Consider the following 14,058-nt stretch of genomic DNA (forward strand, 5'->3'; position numbering starts at 1 on the left):
TCCTCTGGCATGGCAGGAGCTATATAGTCCTGAACATCTGCAACCGGCTGGGCTGGATGTGCCCTCGGTGTCTGAAGTCCCTGCATGACCTGCTCAGTTGTGCAAGCGGCAGGGAGTCTGAGTGCCTTCCCCAGCCTGAGAAGTAGCTGCGACTGTAGTAACTGAGACCGCCTGAGCTAGGCCAGTGCATATTGATAGAATCTGAGCCAAGGCCTCCTGAAGACCCGAAATCATAATGGGCACAGCTGGTGCCTGAGCTGGTACTGCTGGAGCGTCCACAACTAGAACCTAATCCAGAACCGGGGTGGCTGGTGGATCTACAGATGATGCCCTAGCTATTGTGCGGGCCACACCCCTACCCCTACCATGACCACGACCCCTCGTCCTCTAGTGGCCACAACTGGTGGTAATGGTGGTCGTCCATCTTGATTGGTAGCACGTGTCCTCACCATCTTTGAGAGAATAGAATAACGGAAGTTTAATACTCGGATCAACAGATTCGCATGACAAGAATTTCAAGAATGTGAAGTTATTCCTAAAGGTTTTGCAGCCTCTCAAGGATAAATACAGATGTCTCTGTACCAATCCGCAAGACTCTACTAAACATGCTCATGACTCGTTAGACTTATGTAACCTAGGCTCTGATACCAACGTGTCACGGCCCTAAACCCAAACCCGGTCGTGATGGCACCTCTCGTGAAGATAAGGCTAGCCGACACACACCCAATTCATTTTTAAGCAATTAAGATAATACAAATTAATTCTTTAAAATAATAATAATAATCCAAAAATAAAGGTTAATACAATTTGTGGAATAGACATAGCCTGACATTGGGGTGTCACCAGTCATGAGCCATTACTTGCCGTTTATAACAGAAAGAGTCTATATAGTCTATTACAGAACATAAGATAAGAGAAAATAAGATAGGGGGAGAAGCACTGGGCTGCGAACGCCAAGCTGCTACCTAATGAATCTCTGAATCCGCCTGAGCTGGAAGCAATCAACACTCGCTAGCGAGACCTGAAGCTCTTGATCCTGCACACAGGGTGCAGGGAATAAAGTGAGTACTCCAACTCAGTGAGTAATAACAATAAATGAAGACTGAGCGATAAGAAATCATGTAAAAGAACATCAACATGCTATAAAGAAGCAGTATAAAACCAGTAAAAGCAATGAAACAATGAAAACATATAAAGACACCTTAGTTTAGAAGAAGCTTCTTTAAAACACCTTTTTAACAATTAAAAAATTACATGAAAAGCAGCTAGAACAAATAAACACATAAAATCCGCCCCCCCCGGGCACAATGTCAACAGAATCCACCCCTCGGGCAATATCATGGAACAACACCAGCCCCTCGGGTTATATCTCATATCACAATGGGTACACGTGCTCACTGGGGGTGTAGAGACTCCAGGAGGGGCCCCTTACGGCCCAAGCACAATATCATGCCATCTTGTGGCATAATCAATAGGCTCTCGGCCTCATATCAACAAGCCACCTCGTGGCGTAGAATCTCAGGCCCTCAGCCTCATAATCATAAATCAGTGTATCCTCACAACACAGGCCCTCGGCCTTACCCAGTCAGAATCTCATAAGCCACTCGGGCAGCAGTAAAACATGATGCTCAGCTCAAATTATTATTTAGAATATCATTTAATATATTAAAGAAGAGTAAACATGACCAAGTTCTGAAAACAGTAGAATATAGCATGACTGAGTACAAGTATAAAGTCAAAACAATGAAAAAATATCAGTAAAAATTCCCTAAGGGTTCAAATAGTTGGCACGATGCCCAAATATGGTATTTAGCCCAAAACATGGTGATAGTAAACAGTTTTCAATCAAATACGCGGTAAATCAGTCATTCGGGATGGACTAAGTCACAATCCCCAACGGTACACGACCCAATGCTCATCATCTAGCATGTGTGTCACCTTAATATAGCACAACGATGTGTAATCTGGGGTTTCATACCCTCAGGACAACATTTATAATTATTACTCACCTCTATCCGGTCCAATCTCTAGCCCACGATGCCCTTGCCTCTCGAATCGACCTCTGGATGCTCCAAATCTAACCAAAATCAGTGCAAAATCATCAAAATATGCTAAGGGAACAAAACTCACTCGAAAGAAATCAAATTACAACACAAATCCCGAAATTGGCCAAACCCGACCCCGGGCCCACGTCTCGGATTCCGATAAAAATTATATCAATAGACTCCTTATCACTCCCCGAGTTCATTCATTTTAAAAGCATCAAATTCAAACTACAAACGACCCCTCAAATCCCAAATTTTAGATCTCCAATTACAAGCCCTAGTTCTTCAATATTAGGCTTAAATTCCATGATTAATTAGGTAGAGTTCACATTAGGATCGAGTATTAATGTTACATCTCGCGTTTCCGTACGATAAAATTTCTTTTTTAGTTAACCGATGTAGACTCGGTGATGAAATCAACTTGACGTTAACGTACTTATGTTATTTATAACAAGCGATAAAGAAGTGTCATGCAGGATAACAAGTAAACGAATTAAAGAAAACGAGTTTCGTTGCATGTGGCCAATTTGGGATAAAATACGGGTCGAGCGATAATACCCGATAATTATGAACTAGTACCATGCAAGGTACTATTTGACCAAGGTAGTATAATATATAAAGTATATATGAAGTATTTTAAAAATAAATAAAATTTTGAGTAATTTTTAGTAATTTTTAAATTATGCGGGTAATTGATTAATTACCGAATAATAGAACATTACCCAGTTAACTAATAAGTGGATAAAAATTTATAAAATATATCCCTTTAAAATGTGGCAAAAAGCCACCATGATAAAAATGACTCATTAGTTATCATGCCATTTGGCAATGTAAGGACATTTATATGCCATGTAGCTACTCAGAGTTATATTAAAAATCTAACAAACATAAGACTTCTTTATTCCTTCTTAGGTTCAAGTACATGAAAAGATCAGAAACCTTTCCTTTATATAAAAGATGGGGAAAAACGTTAAAATACTTTCAAAGTCTCAATCCCAAGACATTGAAATTGGATCCTAAGTCTTTCTTAAGTAATGTAGTCTTGGTCACTCCAAAAATCAAGGATGCCTTGTCTCTTAATTTGAAAAATTCAAGAACAGTTTTAAGGCATTCGTTCAATACATCAACAAGCAAGAAGCTTGAGCTTTCGTTCATCAATTTCAAAACGCTAAAGCTTAATCCGATTTTTGAGTTCTAAGTTCGATTCACGAAGGTTTCCAACAGATATTATACAAAGGTTTTCTTACTCCAGGCATGTTAAGGCTAAGCTTTTCCTTCATTTTAGCATGATATCATAATTACACAAGTTTGATAACGAGGCATAGAGAAAAATTCATATCCCGGAATTTATGTATATTTTGCTAGCCTCACAAATTACATATATTTTCCTAGTTTTGTTAGTTACCATATTATTCTTATCGAGACTGCATATTCAGTTGAGTATTTCCTTCTTTCGATCAAGAGAGCAGAGAATTTATAAATACAGTATTAAAGTATTTTCATTACCATCGAGCTATAATCAATGGGCAACCTCTGATCAGATGGTAAGTTATATACCGAGTCTGTTGTGGCCGAACACCTATGAGCGAGACCAGTTGGTCGAGATACAAAGCCTAGTATGGTCGAGCGCCTATGAGCGAGCCTACTACGACAGAGCAGTTTATATATATATCGAGCCTTATAGGGCCGGACAACTATTTTACTCACTATATTGAGATAGTTGAGTCAATATCAGTAGATGAGCATATCTTCAGATTTTCTTTGACTCCCAGTTGTTTTCAGTTATTATATTATTATCAGTTCAGTTTCAGCTTCGGTATATTGCCTTACATACTCAGTACATTATTTTGCACTGACGTCCCTTTCTGGGGGTGCTGCATTTCATGCATGCAGGTTCAGACAGATAGACAGGTAGACCTCCTTAAAAGGTGTTGTCCGAGTTTAGCTTTATCGGTAAGCTCCCCTTCTTTCGGAGTTGCCGAGTCTAGTAGTGTGGTGTATATCTTGTGTATATATATAGATAGGTTATGGGCAAGTCGGGGCCCTATTCCGATCACAGTATATCTATCAGTAGAGACTTGTAGACATATCCTGTCGGTTAGTACAATATGCTGGGCTTGTAGGACCTGTACGTATATTTTGTTGGCTTGTTAGTTGTAGTACGGCCCAGCTTTATGTTGACATTAGTCAGCGTTAGTCTCCGTTTAGTTTTATATTTTCTATCGCATATTATCTTATAATGTGGCCCATAGCCAAAGTATGACATTACACGTCTAGAGTCTCTTAGTCGCAAGTGGTACAAAAGGATAGATGAGGCACTACGTGCCGGTCTCGCCCCCGAGCTCGGGGCGTGACAAAGTGATATCAGAGCAGTTCTGTCCTAGGGAGTCTTCAAGCCGTGTCTAGTAGAATCTTATTTATGGGTGTGTTGTGCACCACACTTATAATAGATAGGAGGCTATAGGACATATAGGATCTTATCCTCTCTTCTTATCTTAGATCGTGCGATATAAGCATTCATGTTCCTAACGATGTGTTACGTTTTTAGCGATGCCTCCGAAGACTACAACCGCTAGCATGGGTCAAAAGGCTACGAAGGTGTTAGAAAGAGAGATAAGTTATACCATGGATTCAAACCTATCGAAGATCATAGGTTCTATTGAGCATGAACCATTCGAGGATCCATATGAGTCATCCGTTCGAGCTGTTTCGATCACTCTGGCAGTAGATGGGGTGAGAGACGTTTCGACCTCACCAAGGCCCTTAGTTTCATTATCACAACCCGTTGATCAGGGTATGAGTATGAGGGGAGTAGTGCATGGATTGGCACAACTGTGATTCCCTCAGGCTCAAAATTATGTCAAGGTATTTGCGGACACCAGCTCTTCTTGCGATTCCAGATAGTCCACAGTCTTGGGAGTCCGTCAATCAAGGTTCGTCGGTATATGTTATGGGATGCGCAGAGGAAGAAGATAGTAGTCGGTCCAAGAGGAGGAAGTTAACTGATAAGGACATGAAGATTCCACTTCAAAGTGTGTCCGATCGATGCTCTCATATAGGATGAGGCAAGGACCCTCTACTATAGACGTCCTCCAAGTGTTAGTTTTGGTTGATGAGTTCCATCTCTTCTCGGAATATTACCAAGTCAGGGTTCTAAATGTGTTTGGTTATTTTATGAGGACGTAGAGAGCCCCACCCCGACTTGTATATATTATGGTTATGCCTACTTAGAGGTTTTGCAGACATTATTCTGTATATAGTTTTGGGTATGACATGTCTATGGCCTAGTCGACCCCTATGTATATAAACCTTTTTGTAAATTAGTTCTGCAAGTTATGTTTTAATATTGTTACTTATATATATGGATGTGTCCTGAAATGGCCCGTGATAGATTTGATAATGAACAAGGATAAGATACATGGTGTTCGGTTGGGAAGGACTTGATATTATAATAGGTGTGGATTAATTGGCCTTTTGTTATGTTGACATCAAGTGTATATCAAAGATGGTTTGATTTCAGCTTCCAGGAGAGTCTGTTTTAATGGAAAGGTAATACCACATCGCCAAGAGGTAAATTTATTTTCTATCTCAAGGCAAGGAAGATAATCATAAAGGACTACATTTATCGCTTAGTTCGGGTTTGGGATGTGGAAGTAAAGTTATTAAATATTCAATTCTTTCCTGTATTTAATAAGTTTCCCGATGTTTTTCCCGATGAGCTTCTGGGTCTTCTGCCAGAGCAAGAAATTGAGTTTGTCATTGACCTATATATATATATATATATATATATATATATATATATATATATATATATATATATATATATATATATATATATATATATATATATATATATATATATATATATATATATATATATATATATATATATATATATATATATATATATATATATATATATATATATATATATAACAACTAAGGGACTTGCTTAAAAAAGGTTTTATCAGACCTAGTACGTCACCGTGGGGAGCACCTGTTTTGTTTGTAAGAAAGATGGTTCCTTACGAATTTGTATTGATTATAGGCAGCTGAATAAGGTGACGATCAAGAATAAGTACCTGCTCCAGAAAATTGATGATTTATTTGATCAATTGGAAGGTGCCAAGTATTTCTCAAAGACAGACTTGAGGTTCGGGTACCATCAGGTAAGGGTTAAGGATGAAGATATTCCGAAGACAGCATTCAGGACTAGATATGGGCACTTTGAGTTTGGGGTTATGTCGTTCGGTCTAACCAATGCCCCAACAGTATCCATGGACTCAATGAACCGTGTGTTCAGACCCTTTTAAAGATCTGTTCATAATCATATTTATCGACAATATATATATATTGGTATATTCTAGTTTAGAGGCTGAGCATGCAGATCACTTGCGTACTGTACTCAAAGTTCTACAAAAAGGGAAGTTGTATGCAAAACTCCCTAAATATGAATTCTGGTTGAACTCTGTAGCTCTCCTTGGGCATATTATTTCGGGTAAAGACATCCGAGTGGATATTCAATAGACTGAGGCAGTGAAGACTTTGCCTAGACCACAACACTGATGAAGGTTAGTAGCTTCTACGTTTGGCAGGTTATTACAAGAAACTTGTAACGAAATTTTATTCTCTTCAAAGCACCTTTGACCAAAGTGGTATGTGGTGTCTTGCTTGATGTTCCGGAATAACTTAAGAAAATCTATGGTGCAAGCAAGTTAAAGAAAGGTTGCTTATAAATATAAATAGATATGTGTAGGTCGCAAGCTAAAGTATGGTAGAGCGACAAGGTTCTAGGAGGAGAGGAAGAAGGATAAGAAAAGATAGTAAAAAGGTAACAAGAATGGATAAGTCCTTGGGGTTAAGCTTATAAGAGAGCTGATGGTTTCTCTAAATTATAGAAGGCTCAATATAGCCTGAATGAACTCAAAGGAGTCTAAGACTAGTAACATTTGGAATAGATACTACCCTGGTAGTGGAGTAAGGGCGTAGGATAAAGTTTGGGCCTTCGAAGAGGGGAATTTCATGAACTATGAAAGATTAAAATACCCATATAAGTTAACTCAGAAGGGAGCCAAGTTCTAATGGACTGATGCTTGCGAACGAAGTTCCCAGGCATTGAGGGACAGATTAACTTCAACATCGGTTCTAACGCTCCCAGAAGGGACCGATGGTTATGTTATCTATTGTGACGCCTCGGGCAGTGGGTTGGGTTGTGTACTGATGCAGCATGGTAAGGTTATAGCTTATTCTTCTAAACAATTAAGTGTCACACCTCCTTTTTTACCTATACCCCCGTAAAGGGTGTATAAGGGAGTTTTTCCAATTAAAGGACAATCGAAACGAGATTATTTTATTTAAAAATTCAGAGTCTCCACTTGGGATAATTTATGGTATCCCAAGTCACCAGTTCAAATCCCGAATCGAGGAAAAGATTGACTCTGTATTACAGTCCGCGAACCAGAAATCCGGGTAAGGAATTCTTTTAACCCGGGAGAAGGTGTTAGGCACTCCCGAGTTCCGTGGTTCTAGCACGGTCGCTCAACTGTTATATTTGGCTTAATTATCTAATTTTAGTACATGTTTCAGCCTATGGTGCAATTTTAACTTTTTAACCGCTTTTGTTCAATTAATTTTAAGAAAAATTCAACGTTATCAAAAATACGTCTAGAACCACATCACATAAATGCACCCATGGTCCGCAACATATTTTATCTAACATTGTTGAGATTTGGATTTGGGTCACATAAATGCGCACCCGAATTTAGGATTGCGTATCACAACTATGTCACGGGAACCGTACCCGTAGCTATGATAATTTTATTATAACGCGCTTAAAGCAACTAGCGCATCTAATTATTTTCCTAATCTTTGAGGTTGTTGTAATGCCAAATTTATCAACAAGATATTATTGGGGCAAATAGGTTAGCTAACATGATGTATTACTTGGCTAGATTCCTTATGGTCCAAGGCCTACCTTATGGCCCATTCTTATTCATTGTCAAGAAAGAAATAATTCCAATTTTCCACCTACTGATTAAAAGTATTTATTCAAGAACCCGAGACTAAATGCATCACAATCGAAATAAAAACTAATTAAAACAAATTAAATGAAAACTAAGACATGCTAATCACAAATTAACCAACACGCGCACCGAGCTATTATAACACATTAAAATGAGAATGAAAAGTGAGAAATGAACCTTTATTGATGAGCCAAGTCGAAAATTGCAAATTAATCGGGCTAAACAAGCAACAATTCTTGGACCGAAACAACGAAATTGCGAACCGAAACCTCGAATCGACACCGGAACACTCGAAATCCAAATCGAAATTCTAGCTAAAAATCACGTGTAAGGTACTTTAAGCCATTATTTCTTTCTTCTGTTCCAATAAAGGACGAAATTGTTCAACAGGAGATGTAATTTTTTGGAAATCTCAAAGATGCAATCTGCACATTAGCTCCAGTCACTATATTAGGCTTATCAAAAGGTTTTCCCTTTTGCTTTTCTTCTTGCCTGCCATTTGCGTTTTGGTAGATGAAGACATTTTATTGGGTGGTGTTATCATATTTTCAAATCAGATCTTGGGGAAGGGAAAACGACAAGCTTTTCTTGGATTTTTTTCCAGAATGGGGTTTGGCTCCTGTTTTTTAGGGGCGTAAGAGTTGCGGCGCCTCCTCCTTTTGGATTTTCGGTCAGCTTTTTTTGTCTTCTCTTTTTTTTGTGTGTATTTCCTTTGTTGATTTAGGCTTTAGCTCCCTTGTATATGTCTAGGTCTATTTTCAGCTCTAAAGTTTTTCTAAGTTTTTTGGGAAGAAGAAAGAGCTCTAGCGGCTGACTATGCTAAGTGTAGTCTAGGGTTATTTTAAGACTAGTTTTGGTTATATAGATGGGTTTTTAGGTTAAGGGGTATGGGCCTAGAACTTATGGGCTTGAAAATTATGGGTTAGGCCCAAAAATTAGGCTTAAAAAATGGGCCGCTCGAGCCCAAGTTTTATTCTTTCCCTGCGAACGAGATTAAAAATACGGTCCCATTTATTAATTAATCCTACTATTCAAATAATTACTAAACTAAAACTAACCATTAAAACAAACCTTTTTTTGGTATTTTCAAATATCATATTAAAATAAAAATACGATACTATTTTCGTATTTTTTTTAAAGATTTTTTTAAAATTAAAAATGACCACAAAACATTAATGAACCTATTTTTGTGATTTTTTGTTTTCTTGTAATAAAATAAAGTAAAAGAGTCAAAATTACTTAAAATATCTATATTATGCCTAAATTAAGTTCACGCGCTAAAATATGAAAGTCTTGGGGAGGGTCAAAAATCACATGTCTACAGCTGCCCCTCTTTGACTGAAAACGCGAAGAGTTTTTAGACAAAGAACGACTAGACAGGTTTTTAACCCGACCCTTATTTGGAGAGACTAAAACTAAGAGAGAGGGGAATGTGACTGAGCCCTGGTATCTGAACTGCCAACATATCCTTGGCTATAAAGGAATCAGGCCACGGGTAGTTCAGTGATGAGTGAGATGACGGAGTATGCCGAGGTGGAGATCCGGTCGAGGTGTCGTTCTGCTGAGTTTCCGGTCCGCGATTCCTGTTATTACATCAAAAATCAAATGAAAAAGACTAACTAGGCCTTTCAACTACGAGTTACAAGATTCCTATCTATAAGTCTTTTGAAGCTTGATCTTAAGTCTTGAATGGTTCTTCATGCAGACTTTAGATTTGAACCTTGGCGTTTGTTAGCTGCAGGTGCTAGCTCGTTCTTCTTCAGCTTTTTGGGTCAAGACCGGACCTGTAGTGCTTGTGACTTCCACCATGTCTTAAGCAGTTCACATCCTCCATCAACTTCTGCATTTGGATTAACTTCTTGCCCTTCTCCTTTTTCTTTATTGTGACTAACTTCTGTTGATCACCTCGGACTGTTGACTCACATTTTTGCCGCGAGCTCCTTTTGTTGCTAACTTGAATTGTAATTTGAGTTACTTTTCCTTTCTCCAGGTGGATACCTGATTGTTGAACTCAAATTGTACTTTGAGATGCTTTCCTTTTCTCCAAGTGGACGCCTGACTGCTGAAGTTGAATTGTATTCCCCTGCTCTCCAGGTGGGCTCCTGACTGCTGAACTTGAACGTATTCCCTTGCTCTCCAGGTGGGCGCCTGATTGCATGAACTTGAATTGTATTCCCTTGCTCTCCAGGTGGGCGCCTGACTTCAACAAAATATACAAAACAAAGAAAAGTTTCTGCCCCAGTTTGGGTATCTGGACACATATGTAAGTGTAAAACGAACCGCATTACCAAATATCAATAAGTACTTGAAAGCTAAAACGTGAGTTATACTCCCTTGTTCTCTAGGTGGACTCCTGATTGCTGACTTGAAACGTATTCCCTGCTCTTCAGGTGGGCTCCTGACTGCTAACTTGAATGTATTCCCTGCTCTCCAGGCGGGCTCCTGACTGCTAAACTTGAATGTATTCCCTGCTCTTCAGGCGGGCTCCTGACTGTTGAACTTGAATGTATTCCCTGCTCTCCAGGCGGGCTCCTGACTTCAACAAAATAGACAAAACAAAGAAAAATTTTCTGCCCCAGTTTGGGTATCTAGGCGCATATGTAAGTTTAAAACGAACCACATTGCCAAATATCAAAAAGAACTTAAAAGCTAAAACTTGAATTGTACTCCCTTGTTCTCAAGGCAGGATCCTGATTGCTGACTTGAAATGTATTCCCTGCTCTCCAGCCGGGTTCCTGACTGCTGATTTGAAATGTATTCCCTGCTCTCTAGGCGGGCTCCTCACTACTGATTTTAAATGTATTTCCTGCTCTCCAGGCGGACTCCTGACTGCTGATTTGAAATGTATTCTCTGCTCTCTAGGCGGGCTCCTGACTGCTGATTTGAAATGTATTCCCTGCTCTCCAGGCGGGCTCCTGACTGCTGGTTTGAAATGTATTCCCTGCTCTCCAGGCGGGCTCTTGACTGCTGACTTGAATGTATTCCCTGCTCTCCAGGCGGGCTCCTGACTGCTGATTTGAAATGTATTCCCTGCTCTCTAGGCGGGCTCCTGACTGCTGGTTTGAAATGTATTCCCTGCTCTCCAGGCAGGCTCCTGACTGCTGACTTGAAATGCATTCCCTGCTCGCCAGGCGGGCTCCTGACTACTGACTTGAATGTATTCACTGCTCTCCAGGCGGGCTCCTGACTTCGACAAAATAGACAAAAGCAAAGAAAATTTTTATGCCCCAGTTTGGTAGCTGGGCACATATGTGAGTGTTAAACTGAATCATATTACTAAGAATTTGAAAGCTAGGTCCCATTATCCAGGGGGTCCTGACAACTCTTAACTAAACGACAATTTTAAATCTAAGCTATATCTTTTAAAGGCATGACTTCCGCTAAATCTTGTTATCTAAGAAGGTCTTAAACTACTCCCCATTATCCAGGAGGGTCCTGACAACTCTTAACTAAACGACAATTTTAAATCTAAGTTATATCTTCTAAAGGTGTTACTTCCGTTAAATCTTGTTATGCAAGCCAGTTTTAAACTACGTCCCATTATCCAGGAGGGTCCTGAAAATTAAAAGTCATGTTTTATCTTAAGAGTGACAATTTCACGGCTAAATTATATTACCCTACAACAGAACTTACTCTAAACCTTGTTATCCAATGGAAATCCTAAAGCTAGGTCCCGTTATTCAGGAGGGTCCTGAAAACTCCTAATTGAATCCTATCCAAACATGTAAACTTTGAAGACTACTTATGTTCCTTTGGGGCGCACTTATGCTAGATCTTGCTACTCATAATTGTTTTGAATTTTAAACTAAATCCCATTTTCTAGGAGGGTCCTGAGAGTTTACGGTCAAACCTGTCTGGTGCTTGCTTTTCCTTGCGGAGGGTTTCTCCGAAACAAACGAAATTTTCTGCCCCTGTTTCAAATCAAAGAAAAATCTTGTCAGTTTAAAAATATGGTGGTTGGTTTGTGGCCATAACTTTGAGGGCGATTGCTCCTCCACTTCCCATGATAACTTTGACTTCGAACCGAAGACCTTGCTAACCACTTTCTTTGTCATCCTTATCAAAGAAAATACCTCTTCTCTGTTCAGACCCAATACCCTCTATCTGTTGCATTGCTTCATGAACTGATATTTACCAACCTTTGTGTTTTACCGAAAATACCTTTGATTCGTCCACCTAACACCCTCTATCTGTTGCATCGTGCTCTTGTGTTGATATGTACTGCACCTTTGTATTTCTCATGAATTCCAAATCAGGTTAATTGCCATCCACTTAGTGCGCATGCTTTTTTTCCTGACTTAAATTACTGGCCTTGGCCTTGAAGTCTACTGTTCCCTCACATTGTCACGATAACTTTGATTTCTGCTTGGAAGACCTCGCTTGTCACTGGTTAACCACTTTCTTTGTTGATCTTATCACAGAGAATACCTTTGACCCGTTCACCCAACATCCTCTATCTGTTTCACTGTTCACGAATTGAAATATACCAAACCTTTGTATTTCTCATGGACCCCAAAGCACGTTGATTGTTACTAACTCAATGCGCTTGTTGTTCTTTCCTGACTTATGACACTGATGTGCTGGCCAGATCCCGTTTTGTGCAATTGGAAAGCTGATGGCAAATTTTAAAGTCATTTCTCACTTATTCTGACCAAACGGACTCAAGAAGAAGAAGTAAACAAGACAAAAGGAACAGAGTAAAGGACAAAAGAAAGAGATGATCCCTAACAAGAAAACTACAAAGTAGTAACCTATCAGATGTAGATACCAACTCTAATGACCATGACATGCACATGTTGATTAAGTGGCCTAATCGGTCAAACAAGTCTGATGTTCAACTCTTGTTATACCCTTGAACTGTGAAACAGGATTTCAATGCTCCGATTATCCAATCTGATTCACAATCCTTATTCGACTTGTAGTGCCGAAGGGTTTTCACCATCAAGCCTCTCTCATTATGTTCTTTCTCTCAACTTACCGTCGCCTTACGGTGCCCGCGTGGGTTTTCACCAATAAAACTCTCTCATTTTTGGATTTCTCTCAGCTCTTGTCGCCCTATGGTGCCCGTGAGGGTTTTCACCAATAAGACTCTCTCATTTTCATTATTTTTCTGCTTGGACCAGAGTGTTGCCCCTGATATGAATTACCTCTCCTTGCTTGACTTGGCATCTCTCGAAGACTGATCGGAAGGTCTTTCTTTGGACCGTAACGTGGGGTTTTGGATAGGGTTAAAAAGAAAGGATATCAAAGGCTCAAAACAATTCACATGGGTTCAAAATTACAACTTTCGGAATCAGATTTCTTACAACAACCACAACTTCTGCCCCAGTTTCTTGCTTGAGGACTTTTGGATTTTTTTATTTTGATGAGACCGAACCGTGAGGCTGCCTACGTATCCTTAAAAGGAATCAGGTCGAACGTAGTTCATGACATAAGAATTACTTTGTTGTTGTAATTTTCTCTTTTCTCTTTCTTTTCTTTCTCTTTTTTGCTTTCTTTTTCTCTTTTTGTTGTTTTTCTTCTTTTTTTTCTTTTCATTCTTTTCTTTCTCTTTTTTTTCTCTTTTTTCTTTTTTTTTGATTTTCATTTTTCTTCTCTCTCTTTTCGTTCTTTTCTTTTCTCCTTTTCCTTTACTTATATTTCACGCTTGTGTTTCTGATCTTTGCTACTGATTCCGAAAAAGGGGTATGAAAGAAAATAAACAAGCCATAAAGGGGTAACGAAGGATAAGGTGTTTAGATAGCAGAAAAAAATGCATTCGTCATTCTAATCTTCAAAACATACCAAGTACAAACAACACAATTAAACAAACCAAGGAAAACATTCGTAACATTTTTTGATTGCGCCAGACTTGATGACCATATTCACACATTCGCCTTCTACATCTGTTACATACAAAGCATCATTGGACGACACTCTCACTCTCACTACCACGAACGACCCCCTACAAATTTGGGGCAAACTTGCCGTTATCTTCACCTGATGTAGCA

The 14,058-nt window shown here is 39.2% G+C and overlaps 1 long non-coding RNA gene across 1 annotated transcript; it reads right to left on the reverse strand.

Moving 5' to 3' along the window:
- Positions 1 to 831: 831 nt before the first annotated feature.
- On the reverse strand, positions 832 to 8,879 carry LOC142162594 (uncharacterized). The gene is made up of 3 exons (XR_012693824.1): positions 8,246 to 8,879; positions 2,010 to 2,077; positions 832 to 1,036 (listed from the first exon to the last, which is right to left on the reverse strand). It is a non-coding gene; the product is annotated as an uncharacterized LOC142162594 (long non-coding RNA).
- Positions 8,880 to 14,058: the final 5,179 nt, after the last annotated feature.

This window comes from Nicotiana tabacum, chromosome 8, assembly GCF_000715075.1.
Source record: "Nicotiana tabacum cultivar K326 chromosome 8, ASM71507v2, whole genome shotgun sequence".
Classification (NCBI taxonomy): Eukaryota; Viridiplantae; Streptophyta; class Magnoliopsida; order Solanales; family Solanaceae; genus Nicotiana; species Nicotiana tabacum.